At 42.3% G+C, this 21,446-nt stretch overlaps 1 protein-coding gene across 5 annotated transcripts in view; it reads right to left on the reverse strand.

Annotated features, from left to right (window-relative positions):
- LOC129711111 (guanine nucleotide-binding protein G(I)/G(S)/G(O) subunit gamma-7-like) overlaps positions 1 to 19,575 on the reverse strand; it is a 71,004-nt gene extending 51,429 nt beyond the window's left edge. Inside the window, exons 1-2 of one of the 5 annotated variants that reach the window (XM_055658513.1) lie at positions 19,507 to 19,575; positions 5,584 to 5,643 (exon numbers count right to left, since the gene is read on the reverse strand). The gene's annotated coding sequence lies outside the window, so the exon portion shown is untranslated. Of the gene's footprint in view, positions 1 to 5,583; positions 5,644 to 18,750; positions 18,773 to 18,888; positions 19,275 to 19,506 lie in introns of those variants that run through there. The other 4 variants (XM_055658516.1, XM_055658512.1, XM_055658514.1 and 1 more) reach the window with 4 other exon arrangements.
- Between the last annotated feature and the right edge of the window lie 1,871 nt (positions 19,576 to 21,446).

Here is a 21,446-nt window from a genome sequence, read left to right on the forward strand (position 1 = left end):
GCTGGTTAACTATCATGAAACCAAATATTCAAAATCAAGAATGTTTATTGTCAAAATATCAAAATGCAACAATGAAATTCTTACTTGCAGCAGCACTAGAGGTTTGTAAACACACTACCCCAATGATAATAAAATAAACAAAAAAAAATCAATTAAAAAACAAATCAAGTAAAAACACAAAGCCGAATAAAAAACACAAAATTAGTGCAATCAAGGCAGTTTGTAGTTTAAAATACAGGTGCACAACCTTTTATCCGAAAGCCATGGGACCAGACACTTGTCGGATTTCGGACATTTTCGGATTTCCGAATGGAAGATTTTTAGCGTAGATTAGGTAGGTAGCGCGGGCTGCTTGAAAAAGTCTGGAGCGACTGCCTCCTCCCCGGAGACCGGGGAATCATTGTAAATCATTGCATAAATGTTAGTCAGTTAGTTTGGAGGGATTTTATGTGGTGGTGGTGGTGGTGTGGGTGAAGGGGGAAACTTTAATTCTTAGTCCCCTACCTGGTCGGCGACTCCCAACATCGCGGAGCTGGGGGCTCCGTCCGGCCGCGGGCGGCACCGGTTGTAGCTCCGACCCCGGCAACTCTACCCCTGGCTGCGCGGCGCTCCAAATCCAGCGCCGCCCGCGGCCCCAGCTCCGCGAATGTTGGGAGAAGGCGGCCTCCGCGCCCTGGAGCTTACCGCACAGCGACCCGGTAAGGCATTGCCCGCTCCCCGCTGGTATCCCAGCGCTGCGACGCCGCCGACTCCCAACATTTGCGGGTGGCGGTGGATTTGGAGCGCCTCGCAGCCAGGGGTAGAGTTGCCGGGGTCGAAGCTACAACCAGCGCCGCCCGCAGCCCCAGCTGGGAGTTGAGCGGCCACAGCGCTGCAGAGCTTACTGCACGGCGACCCGGTAAGGCATTGACCGCTCCCCGTCTCTCCGACCAGTTAGGGGACTAAGAATTAAAGTTTACCCCTTCAACCCCCCCTTCACATAAAAGCCCTCCAAACTAACTGACTAACATTTAAGCAATGATTTACAGATGTTTAAGTGTCTCCCCGGTCTCCGGGGAGGAGGCAGCCGCTACAGTAGTACAGACCTGGGTTGACCGTGGGTCGTTTCGGGTCAAGTTTGGCGCCAAATGCGAGCTTTGGTGTGCCGATGACATCCTGGAAAAAATGGCCGGTTTTCGGAGGTTTTCGGTTTCCGGAACACCGGATAAAAGGTTGTGCACCTGTACAAGTCTTTTTACAATACTGGAGAGATTTTGAGGAACAAGATTATTATTCAGGTTTTTACACTAATACACTGTTCTTAACAAAAATCTACCCATCATGTGAAACATTACAAATAACAGATATAAATTAGATAACTTCAAGACCGAAACTAAAAATCTTTTTCATAACAGACATATTTTCATCGATTTACCACCATTTTGGACACCAAAAATGTGGCATTAAAAACTAAGCCACATTTAGTCATGAATATTTAATTCATAAATAAACTTCATATGGGCCCTCATACATATACGTTTTGATAATGATCTAGGGAAATATCTTCATCAATACCAGGTGAAAATTACAGTAGCATGGCTGGTATTCTGCCTAGCAAAGATCCCGTAACGGTCGTTGTGCTTGTTGTCCATTGTGACAACGACCGTTATTGGGGTCGGTACCTCCGTAAGTTAAACCACGGAGACTCCAAACCTCTACTGCTTTACACAAACCCCAATGATGTATCCTATGGCATTAGTGATTTTTGGGTGAGTTAATTATTTTTCTTATATTCACATTTAATATATCAAAAACATCATAGTCAAAAACACAACGACCGTTAATGATATATTTTCCGACTTTTTAAAGTCAATAAAAAAAATCTTCGCGGCATAAATTGGTCATCAAACCTAAGAAACTGAGCAAATCTTCAATTTGGCAACACTGTCTCTTGTTTACCTTTCGTACCGACCAAGTCGCTAACTTCATTCCTTCGTGTCAACCTCCGGAAGCTCCACAACGACTGTTACGGAGACATTTAACTCACTAAAAAAATCATCCCAAATCAAACTTTCCGATGAATCATCGGCCGTCAAATCCATAAGGTAATGTGCCATTTTTTCTATCTATAGATATAACTTGGTTTTCTCTAATAATGTAATGTTTGTTTTGTGGGACACCAAACCTTTGCGGGTCCACCGCAACGTACGTTTGTGTGTAATATCGTGTAACGCGCGTTGCGGTGTCCACTCAGATGGATGCAGTATTCTACAACATGATCAGATGAATGAAGTGGAAATGGTGTTTGCAATTTTATTATTCCATGTGGTATTCATAAACATAGAAAGGAATAAGAAATACGTGCACTTACTGTGCCAACCAGGTCACTGGTGGACACCACTCGACAACCGTTACACAAAATGTATGTGTAATCTAGTGCCATTTTCGGAAACTTGCCATCAATATGCTATATTTTCTTATATATTTTTTGATACTATATTGGTCAGGAGCCCAATAACGCGCTTGTCAACTTTTTTGAAGGAATTTGAAATTTGACCCCCTTTGTCACATTGTGTGCCAGTATTGTAAAAAGACAGAGAAATAAGGAATTTTAGCTTCTGGTTAACACACTAAACGATAAAGTGCTGGAAACTGGAGCAGGTCAGGCAGCATCTCTGGATAGGTAAAGTTTTGGGACAAGACCCTTCTTCATACTGATTGTGGTTGGGAGGGCGGCGGAAGAGAAAGTAAAAGAGAGCTGGAAATGGGGGGAGGCAGGAAAAATCATGGCAGGTAATAGGTCAGCATAGGCAAGGAACATTTTTCTCTTTAGTAAATGTAGTCCCCCCCCTTCTGTCATAGAATACCTTACCCATAAAACCTGTGTTCCATAGTTCCGTTCTCGCTTTCCCTCCCTCCAGAAGGAACAAGGATAGAATTCCCCTAGATCTCACCTTCGCATCCAACACATCATACTAGGACATTACCGTCACCTCCAACATGATCCCACTTCCACCCATCTTCCCATTTCCACCCCTTCCCCGCCTTCTGCAGAGACCATTCCCTGCACAACTTGGTAGTAAAGAAGGCAAACTCAATGCTAGCATTTATTTAAAGAGGGCTAGAATACAAAAACAGGGATGTAATGCTGAGTGTGTAAGAAAGAACTGCAGATGCTGGTTCAAATCGAAGGTAGACACAAAATGCTGGATTAACTCAGCGGGACAGGCAGCATCTCTAGATGGAATGGGTGACGTTTCGGGCTTCTTCAGACTGATGTCAGGGAATTGGCAGGCTAAAGATAGAATGTCGAGGACATTGTTGAACTCACGTCGGGGAGAGGAGAACTTCTTCAACATAACTTGAGGAGATTTTGCAGTGGAGCGGACAAAATGTGTAAGAAAGAACTGCAGATGCTGGTTTAAATCAAAGGTAGACAAAATGCTGGAGTAACTCAGCAGGACAGACAGTTTGTTCCGTCCACTCCCCATACATCAGTCTGAAGAAGGTTCTCGACCCATTCCTTCTCTCTAGAGATGATGCCTGTCCCGCCGAGTTACTCCAGCATTTTTGTGTCCACCGATGTAATGCTGAGGCTCCATAAGGCACTGGTCAGGCTGCATTTGGAGTATTACAAGCAATTTTGGGCACCATATCTGAAGAAGGACATGCTTGCTCTGGAGAAGGTCCAGAGGAGGTGTACAAGAATCATCTCAGGAATGAGTGGGTTAACATATGAGTGTTTGATGGCACTGGACCTGTACTCGCTGGAGTTTAGAAGATTGAAGGGGGACCTCATTGAAACATACTGAATAGTGGATGGTTTGGACAGAGTGGATGTGGAGAGGATGTTTCCACGAGTGGGAGAGTCTAGGACTAGAGGTCGTAACCTCAGAATTAAAGGATGTCCCTTTAGGATGGAGATGAGGAATTTCTTTAGTCAGAGGGTGGTGAATTTGCAAAATTCTTTGCCATAGAAGGCTGTGGAGGCAAATGGATATTTTTAAGGAACAGATAGATTCTTGATTAGTACAGGTGTCAGGGGTTATGGGGAAAAGGCAGGAGAATGATTGAATGACAGAGTAGACTTGATGGGCTGAATGGCCTTCTTCTGCACCTATCTAGTGGCCTTATGACAACTCTGTGGTTCACTCACCCCTTCTCAAATCACCCAGGTACATTCCCCTGCAATGGCAGGAGATGCAACACCTGTCCCAAGACCATCTCCATCACCTCCATCTAAGGATCCCTGCAGTCATTCTAGGTGGGACAGAGGTTCACATGCACCTCCTCTAACCTCATCTCTGCATCCCGTGTTCCCGTGTTCCCAATATGGCCTATGGTACATCGGCGAGACAAAGCATAGACTTGGCGACTGTTTTGCTGAACACCTACACTCGGTATGCCAAGGCCTACTGAATATCCCAGTTGCGAACAATTTTTACTCCCCGACCCATTTTCACACTAATCTCACTGTCCTGGGCCTCCTCCATTGCCAGAGTGAAGCCACAGGCAAACTGGAGAAACAGCATCTCACATTGCACTTGGGTAGCTTACAACCCAAATGGCATGAACTCAAATGACATAAATTCTCCAATTTTAGGTAACCCCATTCAGCTAACAGCATGAAATGTGGGTTTTCATTGCCCAAGTAGTCCAATGCAGGGCAGAGGGTGACAAGACCCTATCCCTCATTGTGTAGGAAGGAACTGCAGATGCTGGTTTACAGCAAAGATAGACCTAAAATGCTGGAGTAACTCAGTGAGACAGGCAGCATCTCTGGATAGTAGGAATGGGTGACTTTTCGGGTCTGTCCCGCTGAGTTACTCCAGCATTTTGTGTCAATCCCACATTGATCTATTGTGGCAGTAGGCCACAATGGAATACGTCCAGGTTATTGCTTAGGAGTTCATACGTGCCACAACTAGCCTCACAAAGCACTTCATCAACTCGGACGTTAGTGCAAAGTGCAAGCGAATTACTAAACCTGAATAAATTCGGCTTACCCGATATACAATTAAATGCTTTTAAAATTAAAATGATCAGCCCTGCGCTAACGACTATTATCCCTTATGACTGGTGTACTTCTCTCAAAAGCAATTTTTCAAGGAGGTACTGCTGATGAAGGTAATAGTAGGTGTCTGCACTTTATAACCCGTTTCATCAAAGACAAGTCAATCGACAAACATAAACCACAAATTGCTAGAAATAGGAACTCATCTATTTTCTCTCTTAAGGCACGAAGACCACTTGTGGCATTTCATCCAACAACAAAAATCAACATATTCAAAAATTGGCCAATGATCTTTAACTGCAAAACTGGACTACTCCGAGATAAACATAATATACACAATTGAATACAGCCCTGAAAAAAATAAAAATCAGAAACACAATCAAAGCCAAGATTTCTGGTACTGTTTAATGGAGGACATCAATATATCCTTGTTTGGTATTTTATCGTCACCAGGATAGTTGCCATGCTCAAGATTAATCAAATAACACTAGCAAAACAAAGAGTAAATCCCATTCAAATGGAATAAAACTGTGAACATGTTCTTCTTTAACAAAAGGAATTGAACCACATATTTTACTCAAAATATTTACCTTAGTTGATCCAAATGGAATTGATGTTTTACGTAATCTCCCAACAGAAATGAACAGTATCTGGAAATTTAAAAAAATTACCGGTAATTACTTTATACAGCAAAAATGTGAATTTAAATTATGTATAAGGATTACTGTAACAAAATGAACTTCAATACTGTTATTTAAAGTCAACATTTATTCATGTATAAAGAGCCAGTGTTGAATTCTATTTATTCACTTTTAAAAGCAATACACTGCAACAGTGGGTTCTCTGATGAGTACTTTGAGCAGGAGTCATGACTTGTGCATTAATATCATATGCATAAAGAGGAAGATTATTAGACTTTATTGCCTTACATCACAGCGAGGAATGGGGGGAATCCGCTTTGGTAGATGTTTATGTTAACTTATGTAGTTGTGTTTTGTTGCTTTTTTTTTTTAGGATGGCTGCATGGTAATTCGAGTTTCACTGTACCTTAATTGGTACACGTGACAATAAAAAGACCTTTGAATATCCCAAACTCCCAGTTCCATTACCAAATGGCATTAATCACACCAAACTAAGTAAAGGATATACTGCCACAGGCCATACAGGGTTGGAATAAATTCAATTCAAATCACTGGTGATTTCTTATCGTGAATACTGCAATACTATTCACGCCCAAGTATTGTAATTAAATTACAAGTTTCTCAACAGAAGTCACCAAATTGCAAACATGCTAGCTACACTAATTTAGCACCAGTAAATAACTTTAAGGTGTAGGAAAGAACTGTAGGTGCTGGTTTAAATGAAAGGTAGACACAAAATGCTGGAGTAACTCAGCGGGGCAGGCAACATCTCTGGAGAGAAGGAATGGGTGACGTTTCGGGTCGAGACCCTTCTTCAGACTGATGTCAGAGGAGTGTGCCGTACAGAGATAAAATGTAGTCACAGCCTTGTACGACTGGTCAGAGAACTGTGGACAAAGCATCGGTAGCAACCGGGAGATCAGGTAGGTATAGGCGGACTCAGCGGAGGGGTTCAGCAAGACGATTGCCGAGCTTGCGCTTGGTCTCGCAGATATAGGTAGGTTTCATGGCAGTCGGGTCACAACTCATGACCCGTACTGTTGCTACGCTACTCCAAATGGATTACACGCGATGAACTGCAAGTAGGCACTTACCATTGTTTCCAGCGTAGCGGGCCCGTTAAAACCTGCTGAAATTGTCAATTTTTGCACTGTAAATAATTATGGAAATCGGGATAAGCATGCGAGACATTTAGCCTACTTCAGAATTCCAAAAGTGAGGAGAAATGACGGTAGATAGAAACGAGAGCTGAAGGGACAACAACAGCCAGAGTGCTTGGCGAACATTGGCCATTTGCTCACTGCATTTCATCAACTAAGGCATTATTTGTGTTTTTTCCTGATTCCTTTGGCATCTAAAATGTTTCAGAAGTGATAAATCTGGCTGTAATTTTTTTTAAATCGCCCATGATTCTCGTGGGTTTTTACATACAAAATGAAAATCTGAAGAAAAATTTACAGCCAGATTTATCACTTCTGAGAATTTTTAGATACCAAAGGAATCAAGAAAAAACACAAATAAAGCCTTACTTGATGAAATGCAGTGCGCAAATGCGATAATTCCCAATATTTTCAATGTTTACCAAACACTTTAGCTGCTGTAGCCCCTTCAGTTCTCGCTTCTCTATACCTTCATTTCGCTTCACGTTTGGAATTCTAAAGTTGGGTACATGTCTCTCACACTTACACCGACTCCCACAATTTTTTTCGGTGCAAAAATTCAATATTTTGGCGGTTTTTAAACAGGTAGGAAAGTACGTGTTTCTAGCATTAATAACATATACCGGAAGTTATGGATGTCTTCCAGTTGGATTTAGCGGCTCCGTGCGTCGAGCCCTATAACCCAGTGACCTTACTGCAACCCCCCCTATACAGGAGTCCATATCTGGAACAGCAGATACAGTAGGTGAGGTTGCAGGAGTTGCAAGTGAACCTCCGCCTCACCTGAAGAGACTGTCGGTGTCCTTGGACTGAGTCGAGGGGGGAGTATAGGGACAGGTGTTGCATCTCCTGTGATTGCAGGGGAAAGTATCTGGGGAGGGAGTGGTTTGGGTGGGAAAGGACGAGTTGATGAGGGAGTTGTGGATGGAATGGTCTCTGCGGAAAGCGGAAAGGGGTGGCGATGGGAAGATGTGGCTAGTAGTGGGATCCCGTTGGAATGGCGAAAATGTCGGAGGATTATGTGCTGTATGCAACGGCTGATGGGATGGAATGCGAGAACAAGGGGGACTCTGCCCTTGTTACGAATGGGGGGGGGAGGGGGTGCAAGAACAGAACTGCGGATATCGAGGAGACGCTAGAGGGACCCTCATCTATAATGGAAGAGGGAAACCGCCGTTCCTTAAAAATGACGACATCTCCAATGACCTGGTATGAAACACCGCATCTTGGGCGCAGATGTGGCATAGATGGAGGAATTGGGTGTAGGGGATAGTCTTTACAGGAAGCAGGGCGGGAAGAAGTGTAGTCCAGATAGCTGTGAGAGTCAGTAGGTTAATAATAGATGTCAGCCGATAGTCCATCTCCCGTGATGGAGACGGTGAGATCTAGAAATGGTAGGGAGATATCAGAGATGGTCCAAGTAAATTTGAGTACAGGATGGAAATTAGTCGTGAAGTTAATGAAGTCAGTGAGTTCTGCATGGGTGCAGGAGGTAGCACCGATGCAGTAGTCATTGTAGTGGAGGTAGAGTTCGGGGATGGGCCAGTGTATGTCTGGAACAGTGATTGTTCGATGTACTCTGCAAAGCGGCAGGCATAGCTGGGGCCCATGCGAGTGCCCATAGCCTTGGATTTGGAGGATGTGGGAGGAGATGAAGGAGAAGTTGTTATGGGTAAGGACCAGCTCAGCTAGGTAGAGGAGAGTATAAGTAGATAGAAAATGGCTGTTTCTACGGTCCAGGAAGAAACAGAGGGCTTTACGACCTTCCTGGTGGGGGATGGTGGTGTGGAGCGACTGGACATCTATAGTAAAGATGAGGTAGTGGGGGCCAGGAAAAGGAAAGTCATTGAAGAGACGAAGGGCGTGCGAGGTGTCTTGGACATAGGTATGGAGGGATTGGACCAGGGTGGAATAGATGGAGTTGAGGTATGTGGAAATTAATTCAGTGGGACATGAACAAGCAGAAACAATGGATCTGCCAGGGAAGTTCTGTTTGTGGCTTTTGGGAGAAGATAAAATTGGGCAGGACTGAGGAACCACCTTGTGATGACCCTTTCTCCGGTCTCCACTGGTCCCCATCCTCTTGGACTCCTGCAGATGGCCCTCTACCCACTTTAAACCTTTTTATTTCCAACTGCATCATATCAACCGTCTCAACTTTTCCACTCCCCTCACCTACTGTACTCACCCCGCCCCCCCCCCCCCCCCCCCCCCTCAACATACAGCCCTTCACTCACTCGGCAGCAACCCCGACGTTATAATCAAACCGGCCGATAAGGGAGGTGCTGTGGTAGTCTGGCGCGCTGACCCCTACCGGGATGAGGCCAGGCAACAACTCTCGGACACCTTCTACTTATCCCTAGACCATGATCCCACAGACGAGTATCGGGACTTAATATCACACGCCATTTCAGATTTCATTACTTCCGGCTGACTGCCCTCCAAACTTATTGTTCCTCAGCCCTGCCCGATTTTCCTTCCCATAGAAAAAGGCACGAAGGCGGAGGTGATGGAAGAAAAGCTCTACGTCGTGGCACGCACGGAATCCGTTGGGGTGGGGGGCGGATAGGAACAAAGGTGTGGCCTCTGAGGGCAGATCTTTCTGTGTCAGAAAAGGAGAGGTCAGGGGGGATGGTGAAGACAAGACAGGGGTGGGGGGGTGGGGGTCGGAGGGGGGGCAGGTGAGTAGATGGAGGCCGAGGCGATGTCTGGTGGGTGTTCAAAGAGGAGGGGGGCATGAATATTATTGTATGGGTGGGGAGTAGCTGGGACCGCCTGGTTGAAAGGGAAAGGGGAAGAACAAGCGGTACTCACACTGAGGTTCCCTGTAGGAGATGGGGAGCAGTAGGACCCAGAAGAATCAGACCACATGCTGTCGGATTCTGCCGGCCTGGAACTCAGGTAAGGTGACGGCTGTGGCCCGCTGGTGGGCGGTAGAGTGGCAAGGGTCAGTGTAGTCGCTGTGGGAGACTCGCGGGGAGTCCGGGTCAGTGGACAAAGCATCCGTAGCCCCGATCAGTGATGTTTTGTAATTGGTTTTTGATTGCCTTCTTCAATCACCAAATACTTATTTAAATAAACTCATGGTGCTTTACATCTCAAATATATTTTCTATCCTACAGCTGAATCTATATTGACTATTATGGAATCAACTATGCCTGCCACTCACAGGCCAAGAAAGGCTGCAGACACTCGATGTTAAGGTAAACAAATGGCAGCTCAAATTTTCTGATGCAACACTTGATTTCACCAACCCGAGTATAAAGACCACAAGACAGACTAAACCAAGTTATCAATGAAATTATCTACCTTTTTTGTGGAGTCATCATTCGATGCATCGTGCTTCAACCATCATAGCAAAATTAGGAACAACTTCACATCACATGTTTTGCAAAATGCCATCAATCAATACCCAACTGAAACTCTGCCACAGTTGGTTAATTTTGAGAACTGAAGCATCAGCAACATTTCCAGGACCCAAGTCTTACTATTTTGCAAAGCAAACTCTCCATTCAGCCTCATTCCTTTGGAATCTGCAGTTGTAGACTTGCACTGGCCCTCACAGGGCTCAGACCAAACTGTATATCAAGGTAGATCATGATCCGAAGTCTCCCATAATGCCAATCGAGGATGGAACTGATGAAATATTTTCACCTCACACTGTCCAGTTGTTAAAACCAGCAGTAGCCAATTTTACCCAGAGATCAATCAGGGGATTATTCTCAACACCATCTATGAGATGAATGAGGAAATATAAACATACTATAACCAGTCACACTAAATACAAGGTTTGATCAATTCCAAACATATGCAACTTTCACTTTTATATTCGATCCAGTGAGGAAAGATTTATTATTGCAAGTCCAAAGATATACACCCAGCATTGACATTACTTTCATATTTTATCCAAGTTTCCTTCCTTCAAAATTATTGTACAAAAACATCCATAAGAACATTAACAAAAGGAACTCACTACAATAATATTATTCGAGATTTAACTGAGACCGTAATCTATAGATTTCACAATTTGTCAACTTTAAGCACAGCGATAATGCCAGATAAGGACTTAGTTAAAACATCTGATAATTAATAACAATCTGGATTCATCATCCAGAATTTCTGCCTACAGCTCTCGTCTTTACCTGGGCCAGGCAAGGCACGTCAATCTCCCCACAGGGATGAGACAATGACTAGAACTTGGGTAAAGACCATTCTGCCCTTTGTCTGCCATTCAGCAAGATCATTGCTCATCTATTACTTCAATGTCACATTCCTGCAAAGACAAATCCACATGCCTAATTTACAAATCCACATTTACCTAATCTCCATATTAAATGTGAGGCTCCACAGCTCTCTCAAAGAAACTCTATCCACTGGGTAAACTATTGTTCTTATACCCTGCAACAAGATATCCTGAACACCTGACTTTATCATTAAAAAAAAATCACTATGGATTGTGAACTTCGAGAATCAACCACAACTTCTTGTGCCTGAAACAGCTTGGTGATGAATGTCAGTTGCCGGCTTTCTTAGCCACTTTGAATTCCAATGAAGGTTCATTGATCTGAAACTTAGTCTTTGCCTGTCAAAGCCTGTCCCGCTGAGTTACTCCAGCATTTTGTCTATCTTCAGTGTAAACCAACAGCTGCAGTTCTTTCCTACATTCTTTGCCCACTTATGCTGCCTGACCTATTGAGCATTTCCAGTTTTTAATTTCAACACTTGGAACTTTTCAAATCCTTAGCTACATGTCAGCATCACTTTTCCCTCAGCTTTCCCCAACAGCTTGTGATGCCAATCTTGTTATTTCATATTGTAATCACAAGTGCCTGTTCCTTGCGTGCACAATAGAGGGTGCTATCACACAACATAATCATAGGTTACCATTTAGACAGTGAATAACTTTAAAGTTCACATATGATGAGACATTTGTCTAAATTATAAAAATTGCCATTCAAATAAGATAAATAAATGAGCTTTTAACCCAGTAACAGAATTATGAATTGTATGGCCAAAGTCAAATATAAAGATGTAGTACTTAAATCTCACCTCTTTGGGGAGCTAGTGATAAGCACAAGACAGAATGCAATACATACATTGAATGGGATTAGTGTATGGAATTGTAGTTGAATACAGCAATTCACAGCCAAATCACTAAATATGTTAAAATTAGAGAAGCTTCGTCAAAACTACAGAAAAATATGCTTAAAACTGAATTACACAAATTCACCAGCTAAATGCCGTGTTAGAAATCACAAATAGAAAATACTGGGGAAAATCTAACCAAAATATGAACTGCTTTTGGAGCAGAAGCTTTAACCTAGCCAATTTTCTGCCATTAAGTATTTCAAAATATAAATTTGATATTTTATATTTTTAATTATTTAAAAATTGACGATGATTCCTATGTAAATTTATAGTTAACGTAAACCATTTTAAAAGAGCCCAGTATAAAGGGCTGAATGTAATTCCCATCGGCTACCATTGTTCTTTCTCTACCTCATGCTCTAAAACATTCAAATCTGAAAAGCATCAAATCCAATAGTTGAGTAGAATAATCAAACAAGTGTTACAATGTAATCACTGAACCCAAAAGGCCCTTTAAATTCGACTGGATTTTAGCCTTGAAATTTACGTGTTTTTAAAATAAGGAATTTGACAGCTGCAGGCCGCTTAAGAGGTTTGCATAGTCAATTTCCTAAGCAATCTCTTAAGTGCCACCCCCGCCTCCATAAACCAGCATCTACGGTAGTCATTACCTTCGAGGGAAAAACAAACATCCCATAGAAAAGTATGTTCACTTATGAGATGGGATTCAATCAGAAAGTGTTTTGAATTATAAACAATTTATGATTATAGACAGTTTTCTATGAAACTACAACCTCTATAACTTGGAGGGGAGGGTGACCTATACATGTTTGTTTATATAAATGTTAGAACCATACCTTGACAGTTCAGTGAATATTTAAAATAATTCTTTAGTTGCCAGAAAGTGAATTTTACTGATATCATTTTTTTAGTCTGAAGCAATACACTTTCAACAGGATGTTCTAATGACCAAACCCAGCAACTAACTGTCCAAGTTTAACATTTATCTTTAGGTTGGGAGGATAATTTGAATTCATATCACTCACACAACTATATTTTGCTTCAATGTCACATATCTAAAGTTCCAGTTGTTTAACAGTAGTTTCTGTACTTGCATTGTTACTTAGAGGTTGCTCAGAAATCTGCTGAGCAACAAGGAAGTAATCTCCTAGCAACAAGAGAAATCCAGGAGAGTTACCATATCTTGGGCACAATTCTGTGCAAAGAGGCAGAAGAAAATAAAAAGCATGGAATTGCATGACTGGTGAATAGTTACTTATTTAAAGCATGCTCCAGTAATAAAAGCTTTAAGCAATATCTCATTATAGACAAAAAAAATGTACATCTTTAAACATTCAGCTGGCTATATAGAGCATTTGGACAACAAATTCTGCTATTAGAGATTTCATAATGCCGCAATCAGGCCGACTTGTATGTCGATATCTGCTGCAAGAAAGATTTAGATGCAAGCAAATAGGACATTAAGCCTAGAGTTCTGCCTTAAATTGCAAGAAAAAGAAAACGTTAACTAAATGATTCAAGCTATACAATGATCTGGTTAACCTCTCTCAGACCAGCTGCTGATACCTTTTAAATTGTGTTATGAATTTGTTTCATAGAGCAAAAGGAATACGAAGAATGAAAGGTAAAATGTCGTCATAAGAACTTATCATAGCTCAATCTTAAATCTCCAGACAGGGAAGAAATAGACTGTCTCATTCAATAGCAAGGTCATATAGCCAAGGTAGTGACGAGACTGCCTAGCCTTCACTAATACCTCTGCTTCCGATTCGTATGATTAACATAGAACAGATTTACCGTTAATTTATCTGGAAGCCACAGGACAGCATGTAACTGATCAAGTTCTGCGAATCACAGATTACAGGGAAAATGTTCCCAATGTTGGGAGAGTCCAGAACCAGGAACCACAGTTTAAGAAGAAGGGGTAGGCCATTTAGGACCGAGATGAGGAAAAACTTTTTCGCCCAGAGAGTTGTGAATCTGTGAAATTCTCTGCCACAGAAGGCAGTGGAGGCCAATTCACTGGATGTATTCAAGAGAGTGTTGGATATAGCTCTGACTAACGGAATCAAGGGATATAAGGAGTAGGCAGGAACGGGGTACTGATTCTGGATGATCAGCCATGATCATATTGAATGGCGGTGCTGCCTCGAGGGGTTGAATGGCCTACTCCTGCACCTATTTTCTATGTTCACGGCCCGTCCGAAGTAGTTCAATGCAACCCCCAATCCTCTCTCTGATACTTATCCAATTCCTTTTAAATATTCCAAGTGAAAATGTTACCATTAGTATCCTGGGCGCTGTATCCTAGACAGTAAGTACTCAAAGAAATAGGGATGGTTGCGGTGGCCAGTCAGGCTCTCGGGCCAGATTCTAAAAGTTAAATCTTTTGGCCTTGTTTCCAACTGAAATGGGCGATCCATATGCCCCATCCTTATTCCAGATTCTCCTCACGAGGGGGAAAACCTCTTACCACTCAAATGGTAAATCACCCCCTCCAAAAATTTCAACATTAATTTTCACTCTTTTTACTCGAACAATTATAGCCCCAATCTGGTCAATCTTTAATTGTCACTCCATTCATCCCAGGAATTAAACTAGTAAATCTTGGCCGCATAAACACCAATAATGCATAAAATTCCAAAAAAAACCCCATATGGAATAAAAACTCAAATTTCATGAGAACAAGATGTTTTTCATCAACTGATATTTCCCATTGTATGTAAGGATGTCATGGCTCCGTGTTCTGGAAATTGGGATGCAAACAGTTTTCAAGGAATGCAAAGTATTGTGGGTGTCACCTTCACTGACCAAGGGTAGGGGATGGAGGAAAGAGAAGTGACTGTAATCTCAGATAGGAAATGCACACATTTGCACACAGCTGTTGCCAACAGGATCATAATTCAATCCATCTCAAACTATCAATATTAACTAACCGAGTCACAGATTGAGATACTGGCTGGCAACTGAGGAGCAGTTGCTTCTCAAATCTAGAAATTAACTGGCACACATATAAAGATAAATGAGAAATGAATACAATGAATTTCTGAAAGAATTTACAGCCATAATATACCCTCAAATTCAGCTTATCACAAGAGTTTCATTAAAATAGTTTGCAATGCTAAGCGAAGAGACATGAACTAAATAAATACAAGCTGTGTATTTGTTACAAATACAGCAATATATTTGAACATTACTAAAAATAGTAAATTCTGGTAGCTGTTCGAATGGACATCTAAAGACAAAAACAGTACTGAGCAAGATTGAAACAAACATTTTGATATTACCCAGGTAGTGTTCTAACCAGGTATGGCTTCACTTATATATCAAGCATAATGAAGATAGTTGTAACAGTACAGGAGTTTAGGTTTTGATGTATCTAAGATAAAAAATAGTTAGAAGTTAAAGCCCAAGATTCCTCCTCTCAGTTCCTGCATCCATCCCTTTGTTTCATGACTGGATAATTCCATTGAAGAATCATACTAAAACAAAAGTACAACTATTAAGCAAAGATTTCATGTCATCTATGCGCCCAAGTCAATACAGAACACAGACAAAATGCTGGAGTAACTCAGCGGGTGAGGCAGCATCTATGGAGAGAGGGAATGGGCGACGTTTCGGGTCGAGACCCTTCTTCAGACTGATGTCAGGGGAGGGGGCGGGACAAAGATAGAATGTAGGAGAAGACAGTAAAACTAGTGAGAGAACTGGGAAGGGGATGGAGAGATAAAAAGCAAGGCAGGGGTTCACTTGCACCTCCTCCAACCTCATCTACCGTATCCGCTGTTCCAGGTGTCAACTTCTCTACATCGGCGAGACCAAGCATAGGCTCGGCGATTGTTTCGCTGAACACCTTCGCTCAGTCCGTCATAACCTATCTGATCTCCCGATGGCCCAGCACTTGAATTCCCCCTCCAATTCCCAATCTGACCTTTCTGGCCGGGGCCTCCTCCATTGTAAGAATGAGGCCCAGCGCAAATTGGAGGAACAGCGCCTCATATTTCGCTTGGGTAGTTTACACCCCAGCAGTATGAACATTGACTTCTCTAACTTCAGATAGCCCTTGTTTTTTCTCACTCCTTCCCCTTTCCAGTTCTCCCACTAGTCTTACTGTCTCCGCCTACATTCTATCTTTGTCCAGCCCCCTCCCCTGACATCAGTCTGCAGAACCCGAAACGTTGCCCATTCACTCTCTCCATTGATGCTGAGTAACTCCAGCATTTTGTGTCTACCTTCGATTTTACCCGCATCTGCAGTTATTTCTGACTCAACACCACATATGCCAGCCATAAGCACTATTCTCATCACACTGGGTACTGAAAACCTCCATTTAAATCATATTTTGATGAAACAAGCAACTTTTCTATGAATCAGAAAAGTTTCAAAATTCCAATATCTTTGAATTCAGAACACAGGGTCAATATTCTTGCGAAAACAACAAATTATTTGATAAAGGCTACATTAAGAACACTGCTACTTGCTTTACCCTAGATATTAAACCAGACATGCTATTTAGGGGGTCTTCAGCGTGAAAAATAGCTTTTGCCCAGGGGAAAAAAATATCAGTTGTCCATTTCAGCACATTTAACAAGATGGAGTTTTCTCATCCGAAATATAATGGAGACATTCAACTTAATGCTGAACCCTTATTGTTTAAAAGGAATCCCTGGCTTATGAGGGTTCAAACACCTCACAGTGTTGCATATCTACGAGCAGATAACCCAACAAATTATCTTGACTGGGGGTGGCAGAAAGGAAAGAAAAAAAATTCAGTTGAATGCATGCAACATTTTGTAGTAGTCACATAAGTTAATTGGACAACAATAAATTTGAGACTTACAATTGATTAGCTGCACCAAATTGATGTTATACACAAATACAAGTATAATGACTGTTACAGAAATTACTTAAAAAACACACAAATTTTAGTCGTGCATTTCAATTTGGTGTTATGGACATTACAAGAAACAGAATGGGGGTATTGCTTGATACAAATCAAGAAAATCAATACAATTGTAGCAAAATTAAAACGATTGCAAATTTTATTTCAATTATGAAAGTACTTGCAATACTATGAAGGTAGACACAAAATGCTGGAGTAACTCAGCGGGACAGGCAGCATCTCTGGAGAGACGGAATGGGTGACGTTTCGGGTTGAGACGCTTCTTCAGACCCAGAATACTATGAAATGTAAATAAGTAAAGGCACATTTTTTTCAGAAAGGGATACCAAGAGCTGCTGTAATATCAATGATATTGATAGGAGGTGCATGATAAATATTCACATATTTAAGTCAGTGTGAGTAATACAGCAAATTGCATGTATGGTACATACAATAGGGAATAAATGACAAGTTGAAGGAAACTATCACGTTTCACTTAAAGGGCCTGACCCACTGCACGAGGTAATTTGAAGAGTTCTCCCGAATTTTCCCCCGATTCAAACTCGGAGAATGTCCATAGCGGGTCCGTAGGAGTTTGTGGATGTCTCGTAGTGGCTCGTACGAGTATAAAGTAACTATTTTTTCATCACGAGTATTTTTTTTTCTCGTGGACATTTTTCAGTGTTGAAACAACGTCACGAGTTTAACGGATTTCCTCATGTACCTACCGTTACTCGTACGAGTTCGAATCAGGGGAAAACTTGGGACAACTCTTGAATTACCTCGTACAGTGAGACAGGCCCTTAACAGCCAGATGATATTGACCTTTAGGGTTTACAGAGGACATTTGATCCCACCGATTAGTTTAAGTCAAGTCAAGTCAAGTTTCTTCGTCACATGCACATACGAGATGTGCAGTGAAATGAAAAGTGGCAATGCTCGCGGACTTTGTGCAAAAAACAAACAAACTACAAACAGAATAGAACAGAATCACATATTCTTTTACATATTAAATATTGTGGGCGGAAGGAAAAAGGGAAAAAAAAAACAGTGATTTTTTTTAGTTGGCCCTTGCAATCATTTTTAGATTTGTTTTTCTCAGTCCAGAAGGAACTCACTCCAGTAGTCCTCTTGTTACTTGACCCAAAAAGTAACTTTTTTCTTCTTGGTTGTTCTGGCTTGTTCCAGTCACACATACACTTCCCAACAAAAAGGTCACTAAACAACAATGCAAAGCAGGAAATCACTTCTCATCCTTTCCCAGCCACACCTAGAGCCACACCTGACTAATTGCAGCATTGATATTAAATGTAGTTTATACATACCAATTTTAAATGAAATAAAATACCCCAAAACAGTTCACAAGTATGTAAACAAAATGTGACACCCAAACACACATTTGAAGATAAGGAGACACACCCAACAGCAATGCCAACTAAAATGAATACAGACCAAATGTGATATCTGGTATATAGTAATGCAATACTAAGTGGCGTTTTTGTTGTGTTACAAATAACTATCAGATATATCCTGCTGACACTCATCTATCAGGGCTTGCAGCATTAGATTTCAAAAAATCATATTTCTTTCATTTCCATTTTTTTCCATCAGAAAGGACATTTACATAACCGTTATTTATATCTGAGAATTATTGATGACATGTCAGTACAAATATTCTAGGATTGAGGCATAATACATACAAGTAACTAATAAAATATTTAATTTACTTATTCTTATAATAAACAGGCTTTAATGCACTCCTGTCAACAGTAATGCAGTATTCATTAATTAGAAATGTCCCAAAACAAATCAATCTCATCCAAATTAAACCATACACAGTTCCACATTTTTATGCCAAAACCTCTATATTGTACTGCAACTCAAAAGGTTGGCATACTGATCCAGCATCCCATAACACGGCAATACAATTTGATTGTAAACACCTCTATGAAATTTGTAACGAACCGTTCAACGCCCACGATATCCTAGACGGAGTTCAATCATTCTGCGTTTAAACAAAAACAGCTACAATTTCACCATACAATCTACACAAACACCAAATAAATAGTTAAAAACAAAATGCTTGCTGAATTGGTTGCTTGCCTGAGAGTTCGGCCGGTCTCTGCCTTCACGCGGATGCTCCGGTGTTGAGAGGACCCTCGATTCTTAATAATAGAAAGCAGCAAGTTGAAGCCCACCAGCCGTCAACTGGGGCCTCAGCCACAGGCTGCAAATTACGCTCTCGCTGCACTGGGGGGGGGGGATGCACTTCACACCTCACCAGTTATAAACTGGGGCAGAAGAGTTTGGAAATAACTCACCCCACTGTGTGTGTGTGTGTGTGTGTGTGTGTGTGTGTGTGTGCGCACACATGCATGTGTGTTTGTGTGCGCTTCGTGCCACACCCCCCTCCGTCTCCTTCAACCATTTCCCCTCCCATTGAAAACACGCCTCGGCACCGACATCGTTTCGCCCGTCGGCCTGACGGGTTGCCCATGGCAACGACCACTACTCACTCTCTCTCCCCCTCGCCCTCTCCCTCCACCCTCCTCTCCCCCCCCCTCTCTCTATCTCTCTCTCCCCCTCTCCCTCCACTGTCTCTTCCCCCCCTTCTCTGTCTTCCCTCCCCCCCCCCCCCCCCCTCTCTCTCTCTCTCTCTAACCCCCCCCCCCCCCCACAAATAACCGCCCCAACCGCCGCTCGCCCCGCGAGCGCACTTACCCCTTGGGTTTAAAGCCTCGCTCGAGACCCAACCAGAGAGCCCAGAACCAACCAATCTTCACCCCGCCCCGCCCTGACTGACATCCACCTTTGCCAATCCCAAGGGCGGGTGATCCGGGAGGCAGCCAATGATCGTGGCCTCTAGAGGCGGGGCATCAAAGGCGCCTGTCTTTGCCCAGCGGGTTAGACTGTGTCCCCCCCCCCTCCTCAGGCTGATTGATAAAAATGCCCAGCCAATCTGACCTTAAAACTGTACAGAATTAAGACGCTGCAATTACACCAAGAGTGAGGGAGGATCTTGATACCAGATAATGCATAGATGTACAAGCAGTGAAATCATTGGAAATGTTATTAAAATCCAAACATGGTCAAGTCAAGTTAAGAGTCAAGAGTGTTTAATTGTCATATGTCCCAGATAAAACAATGAAATTCTTATTTGCAGCAGCACAGCAGCATATGTAAACATAGTAGGTACACAAAAATGCTGGAGAAACTCAGCCGGTGCAGCAGCATCTATGGAGCAAAGGAAATAGGCAACGTTTCGGGCCGAAACCCTTCTTCAGACTGATAGTACTCTGTAAACAATATGATAAATGAGGGAAAAAAATGGACAGGTGACATTTGGGATTGGGTCCAAAGAAGGGTATTGAACCAAAATGTCACCGGCCTGTCATGTCTTCCAGAGATGCTACCTGATCCATTGAATTACTCCAGCATTTTGTATTTTCTTTGGAAATACTATCTTTTCAAAGAGATGTTAAATTGGCATTCCTGCCTTTTCTCACTGTGCATATAAAAAAAATCTCACAACAATATTTTGTGGAACATCAGCTGTTATCCCAAGTATGAAACCAAAAAATGTTGGAAATACTCGTCATATCAGGCCACATAGATAAAGGGAGAAACAGGGTCTGAAGAAGGGTCTAGATCCGAAACATCACCTATTCCTTTTCTCCAGAGATGCTGTCTGACCTGATGAGTTAATCCAGCTTTTTGTGTCCATTTTTGGTATGAACCAGCATCTGCAGTTCCTTCCTACACAACAGGATTAGCATTTGATAACCTTTCCATAGAAGTACAAAAAGTTAAAAAGATAACATATCTTGAGGTTCAGAAAAGGACGGGGTACATAAAGAACAAAATGGTTAACTGATAAAATGAAGGCCAAGAGGTATTACCAATTGATTGATTGAGAAATGTAGGTTCAAAACAGGCCCTTCAGCCCATTGAGTCTAGGCTGACCATCAATCACCAGCTCACACTAGTTTTATGTTATCCTACTTTTACATCCAGTCCCTACGGATTAGGCATTTTACAGAGGCCAATTAACCTACAAACCTGCATGTCTTTGGGATGAGGCAAGAAACCAGTACACCCGGAAAACCCACACAGTCACAGGGAGAACATGCAAACTCCACACATTCAGCACCAGAGGTCAAGATCGAATGCGGGTCCCTGGCACTTTAAGGCCGCAGCTCTACCAGCTGCACCTCTGTGCCGCACACCGGACCACTGTGCCGCCCCCATTGAGTGAGTGTGGGAAGACTTGTTAGTCACAGCTAATGTCTCTGAAGAAAACTTCAGAGGAGGAAGATGAATAAACAGAGGAGAATTAATTAAAAAATGAACCGGAACTGTGAGATACAGAACAATGCAGCTGGCGGCAATCTGAATAAAAAACAATGCTGACAATCAGGAAAGAGAAAAACAGTGTTAACCTCACTGATGGATGTGCTTTCCTATGAACTAGACAGTTTTGACAGTTTCAGACACAACCCAAAATATCACCTGTTCATCTCTTCCAAATATGTTGCCTGGCCCACTGAATTATTCCCGCGTTTTGTGCTTTGCTTTTTAAAACCAGCATCTGCAGTTCCTTGTGTCGACATGATAGCATTTCCAACATTGCTAGATTTCCTCAGTAATTCTTTCAGCCGACA

The sequence above is a fragment of the Leucoraja erinacea genome, chromosome 29, assembly GCF_028641065.1.
Source record: "Leucoraja erinacea ecotype New England chromosome 29, Leri_hhj_1, whole genome shotgun sequence".
Lineage (NCBI taxonomy): Eukaryota > Metazoa > Chordata > Chondrichthyes > Rajiformes > Rajidae > Leucoraja > Leucoraja erinaceus.